Source organism: Malurus melanocephalus, unplaced genomic scaffold (assembly GCF_030028575.1).
Source record: "Malurus melanocephalus ecotype Western Australia unplaced genomic scaffold, MMel_1.1 scaffold_657, whole genome shotgun sequence".
NCBI classification, from domain to species: domain Eukaryota; kingdom Metazoa; phylum Chordata; class Aves; order Passeriformes; family Maluridae; genus Malurus; species Malurus melanocephalus.
In genome coordinates, this window is record NW_026623889.1 from 247,936 (window position 1) to 253,497 (window position 5,562).

The window sequence follows — 5,562 nt, forward strand, 5'->3', positions numbered from 1 at the left end:
TACCCAGCATGGCCGAGTGCATCTCCCAAAGCCACGTATCACACAAACTCTGCCCCAAACCCAGTGAGGTCCAAGGGGTGTGTGGCACCCTCCAGCTGCTCAGGGGACTCTGCTGAGATGGAGGAAAATCTGCTCATCAGGAGAGATGAGTGAGCAGCTCCAGCACGCACTGCGGCCCCAAAGGTCTGCAGGCAGGATCTCACAGAACCCCTCCCCAAACTCTGCCCTGACCCACGGGCTAAGGAGCAGCGACTCAGACTGTGGGCCAGCACAATCGCTGCTCTCCAGACTCACAGCAAACACCACATAAGCAGCAGAGTGACCAGAATGTTCTTTCCATTCTTTTCTTGCATAAAGCAAACACACAAACAGCMCAGCAGCTGCTGGAGACGGCGTGTACCAGGTAAGGCATCGAAAACACACGGACACTGAGAGGCTGTTTGCTCTCTTTAGGATCACAGGACTACAACACGGTTTGGGTGAGAAGGAGCCTTAGAGCTGATCCATTTTCCGCCCCGGGCCATGGGCAGGGACTCCTCGCACAGAGGGTTACCTCCAGCAGGCTGCAGGAGTGCTCACAGCGAGCACACACAGCAAAACTTCTACCGCCAATATTCTCTTTAAAWCACGGGAACCAACGCTCCGGAAAAGCTCGGGGAGTCAGCGCAGCAGAACTGGTGCGGAATCACAGCCCGAAGAGTTGTCAGCGCTGTCCCGAGCGGCGGAGGCGATCCCCGGCTCTCACCTGGTCACCGGAGCGCCGGGATGAACCGGGATGAACTGGGGTGAGCGGGATGAGCCGGGACGAACCGGGATGCTCCGGGATGTGCCGGGATGCGCTGGGATAAACCGGGATGCGCTGGGATGCGCCGGGATGCGCCGGGATGAACCGGGATGAACCGGGATGGGCGGGATGAGCCGGATGAGCCGGGATGCGCCGGGATGCGTCGGGATGTGCCGGGAACAGCCAGGATGCACCGGGATGCGCTGGGATGCTCCGATATGCGCCGGGATGGCCGGGATGCTCCGCGGGCATCGCGGCTGTCACCGGCCGGACACTGCCCTGCTTTAGGGCCCCCTGAGCACAGCAGCCGGCCAGTGGCGGTGCCGAAGGAAAGCAAGCAAACCGWGGGCTGGGCTATTTCATTATCTCACCAGTCAATCATTAACGACGGGGCCGTTTCTGCCTGAGCTCTTGGCCGCCGGCCACGGCTCCCACGTGGGCACGGCTGAAAAATTCCATGAATATGCTGCCAAGGCCACGGAGGGGAGAGCAGGTGAGGCCTCTCCACCCTAAAACCCCGTGCACCCTGTGCATCCCACCGGAATGCCATCCCTCACCTTGTCCCTGCTGTCCCCAGCCCGGGGTCACGGCAGCGTGCTGGCCCAGAGCCCTTGCCAGAGAAGCATTGCTAGACAAAAACTAATTAAATCCAACTGGAAGTAGTTAGATTTAATCTAACAAAGCAGTTAGATTTCATTTTCTCAAAAGATTATGTACTTTTTTTTCTGTGGGGGAGACAGAAAGCGTTGTACAGTAAAGTTAATGCAGCTCAAGGCAACTCTGAAGCTGTGTTTTATATGCTGCAGGTTTTGTTTGTGGGGCTTTTAAATGATTTTAAAGTATTTTTCTYATAAAAGAGCACAGAAGGCACACAGACTGAGGCTTTCATCTGCGTCCTGTGATCTCAATCAACTCAAGCCTCCGCAATAAACTCTTTCTGCCTCCAAATATATGTGATGAAGCCTGATATATTTTATAATGGCCTTATCTGGTGAGATGAATTCCACTAGTTTCCAGCTGGGCTTAAAAAATAAGCTGATTTTGTGCCACTATTTTTTCCCTCAAACTAAGCTGGATAATGCCATGCAGGCCACAGCTCTATGATTTGTTATGYATTGTCTTTTAAGGGAAAACTGGGCATTCCTTCCACATTTGCTACAAAAATAATCTGCTCATCTGTGGCTATGGTTTTTTCACTTGTTGGGACAGAGAAAAGTGTTTTCAGTGGGAACAGACTGAGCCTTTGGGCTGTGCTTGGCCTCACCCTGCTCTCCAGCCAGGCTGTGCCAGTGCCAGTGCAGAGAGCCTGGATCTGGGTTACTGCAGGAGAACAGGGATAATTTTATTGGTAAAGTCTCAGTCTGCTTCTCCTGAGCCTGAAGAACCTCTGGAATACTATTCACTGATGATTCATTTMATCCATATTTGAAGTTTTTCTTTGAGCAGCCACACAGGCTTCTCTCCAAAATCCTGTTTAGAAACAGGCCATCCCACAGCCCAATTCCCTTTTCACCTGCACATGTGTTCAGTAACTCCCCAAGTATGGAGAAGGGCTCCTGGGAAGTTATTCAGTAACTAATCCAGTGTTTAGTCATTGCATTTAATCCTGTTTTCACCCAGCAGTCACTTGGTATCTGATCAAGTGTTCTGCAACAGGAGGTGAGGGGAGTTTCCAGCAGTCTGAGACATGAGAGAAAAAATCCCTGCAGTGTGGGAAAAAGGCAAAGCTGAGCAATCCTGGTGCCAGGTGATGAGCAGGGCTCTGGTTTGGGGGCAGAGCTGGTGCCTCCTGTGCACAGGAGCCTCTGTGCTTTCCCTTTGCCACTGAAATGTTTGTGCAGGTCTGTCAGAGAATGAACAGTTTGGGACAGCGCTGCAGACAAGCCTGGCCTCAGTCCTGCARGAATAATCAAGGTTCCAGCACACCACATGAGAAAATAGGAATTTTCAAAGGCATCATTCCCACCCTGCACCTCAGAGGGTTAATTCAGCAGCTCCTCCTCTCCCAGGACACCAACAGCTGAACCCTGCAGCAGAGATATTCCCTGTGGAGAGTTTGGTTTGGCTCTGGGATTCATTACAGGTCTTTGTGAGGTTTGGCCCTTACAGAAGGAGGATATTTAAAGACATTTCAAGATGTCAGAACTGAGAGTGTCCAGACTTTTCCAGATGCAGCACAGTGCCTGACTTCTGTCTCTGTGAGAGAGCTCTGCAGACATCCAAGTTCAAGGCCCTTAAATGAAGTGTCTCTTGTGTGTGAATTGGGGATGAACAACTCTCTCCTTACCACACTCTTGTCAGGATAAACTCATTAATAACTGTAGGACTCTTGAAAACAAACACAACCCCCCCCTAAGCTGAGGGTGCTGAAAGCCTCTGTGAGGTGCAGTGTCAGCAATTCACTTGAAACTGCAAAACTGCAGAGCCCTGGGAAAACAGCCCTGTCACCACAGTGCCACCAAATCTGAGCTCTAAACCAGTGCAAGTGTCACCAGTAACTTGCACTAGCACACAGCACTGTGAGTGTGATAATAMCATTCACTAATCACAAAATTATCCCCAACCATAAATCACGTGTTCCAAATCCTCCTCACTGACAAACCAGCTGCCGTGTGAATAAGTTATTAAATGTTTCACATGGCCTGCAGCTCGAATGGTGTGTGTCTCACAGTGAATTGTTCCAAGGCTGGATTCCAGAGGGCTCTGCAGCCACACTCACTCGTGGAGCACTGGGCAGAGCTCACAGGGAGCAGGGAAGGGCTCCTTTAGAGCCCCAACTGTCCACTAAATCCATGTGTCACAAAAGCCAGCACTGGGCAGAGCTCACAGGGAGCAGGGAAGGGCTCCTTTAGGGCCCAACTGTCCAGTAAATCCTTGTGTCATAAAAACCAGCACTGGGCAGAGCTCACAGGGAGCAGGGAAGGGCTCCTTTAGGGCCCCACTGTCCAGTGAATCCTGTGTCACAGAAACCAGCAATGAAACCTCCCTACTGCTTCCATGTGAAGTGYTGTACATTTGGGGTTAATAGTTGCCCTTTGCTCTATCCTTGGATTCAATCACAGGTAAGATGCTTAATARTGATTGAGATGGGATGGGGACACCCTCAAGAGAGAATTTGCAGCTGCTCTTGGCAATTAAAAGCACTGGAACACGTTAATTCCAGAGAATGTGACAGCACCAAGGCAGAAACCTCACCCCTGTACCAGCCATGAGCTCCACCACCCACTCATCAGCACTAGGAAATACCCAAAGTATTCTCAGGAGATCTATAAATCACAAAGTTYGCTTTGGTTTGCAACTGACAAACTTATGGTAACAATAATAAACAGGGCCAAGAGTTCAAACAAACAGAGCATTTTGCAAAAACAACAGAGCTGAGGTTCATTTTACTTGTCCTTTGGTACCTAAGTTTTCAGAGTATACTGATGTGTTTTCAAACTTTTCTTYACACCCAGAAATATTGATATACATGGTGGATTTCTTAATTGAAAGCTRAGACTTTCAGGGGAAGCCTTGAATTTTTACAGCTGGTGCTTTCCTAGAACCTCATGTCACTCCTGATAACAATGACAGTGGTTGCCATTTCATTTCTGAGCACKGCCACAGTTGCTGCACAGAACTKCTGWGAGTAGAAAAGCAAGAATTAGGATTATAGGCCAAAGTTTGCATCCTAATGCTACTTTACAGATTTTCTGCCTAATCTGCACTGYGCTGGGATGTGCCCTGCACTCATTTGCAGCTCCTGCAGACAGGARCTTTCAATTCTGGATAAAAGCTGCAAATATCAATGATCAGCACAACCATGGAAAATGTCATCTCCCCRTTCCCTGGCACCCCAAATTCTGCCMCTKCCCCTTCAGTGCCAGGGGACAGTGCCAACACAACAGAAATGTGTACAGGCAGCAGGGMCAGCACACAAACTCAACACTAAAATAATTTCTCATGGGTTGACCCTTCTCTCCCAGAGCCCCAAATGTGCTGCCCCATCCCTGTCTGGGCCCMATAAAGCAGGATAAATCCACCCCCAGTGGGCAGGGCTGTTCCCAGCATTTCTGCCTTCCAGCCTCTTTCACCAGGTGCTGGAGAGCGCAGTCCAAAGGGGAAGCAGCACAAACAGCAAATGCTGCCCATAAACCCTCCCTTTAGGGCTGTTACCTCTCGGGGTTATTTTCATTCCTTGGCATCAGCTGGGACACAGATGGCTGTGCAGGCCCTCGCTGTGGAACTGGGTCAGTTCTGATATCAARGAAAAATAAAAATCCTGGGGTTTAGCCACCAAAACCATCCAAGTCACAGCAGCCTAATGGACTCAGTAATATCCCTGAGAGATCTCATCAGCCCCAGGCCTCACAGATGTGGCTGCCCTACCCAGTGACCACCAGCTCGCAGGGCAGGGGACTAAGCCAGTGTTGTTACAGGCACATATTCATTATTTTTTCACTAGAATCCAATAATTCCTAGAGGAGTTAATCCTTCTGCATGACCTTATAACAAACATAACCAACTTTCTTTCTTTCTTTTTTTTTTTTTCATTGCCTATTATCTAGTTAATTGGTAATAGTTTACAGAAGGAAGGTTAACAAAGTCACTACTATTGTTCTAAGTCATCCTGATGTTGCATGGATCAAAGACAGGTCCCCGTGTTCCTTCAGCCCCTGGTTTAATACAAAATATTTGGCAGCCAAAGCAATTTAGAGAAGTTTCCTTCCCTCATGCTTCTTCCAAGGTTGGTTTCCCAATTCTCAGCACTATAAGCAAGGAACAGGGTTTTTGGCTGC

General features: G+C 49.5%; 1 protein-coding gene across 1 annotated transcript in view; it reads right to left on the bottom strand.

Moving 5' to 3' along the window:
- Positions 1-878, bottom strand: part of SHROOM1 (shroom family member 1) — a 19,104-nt gene extending 18,226 nt beyond the window's left edge. The window contains exon 1 of the mRNA XM_057383735.1: positions 746-878. The gene's annotated coding sequence lies outside the window, so the exon portion shown is untranslated. The remainder of the gene's footprint in view (positions 1-745) is intronic.
- Positions 879-5,562: the final 4,684 nt, after the last annotated feature.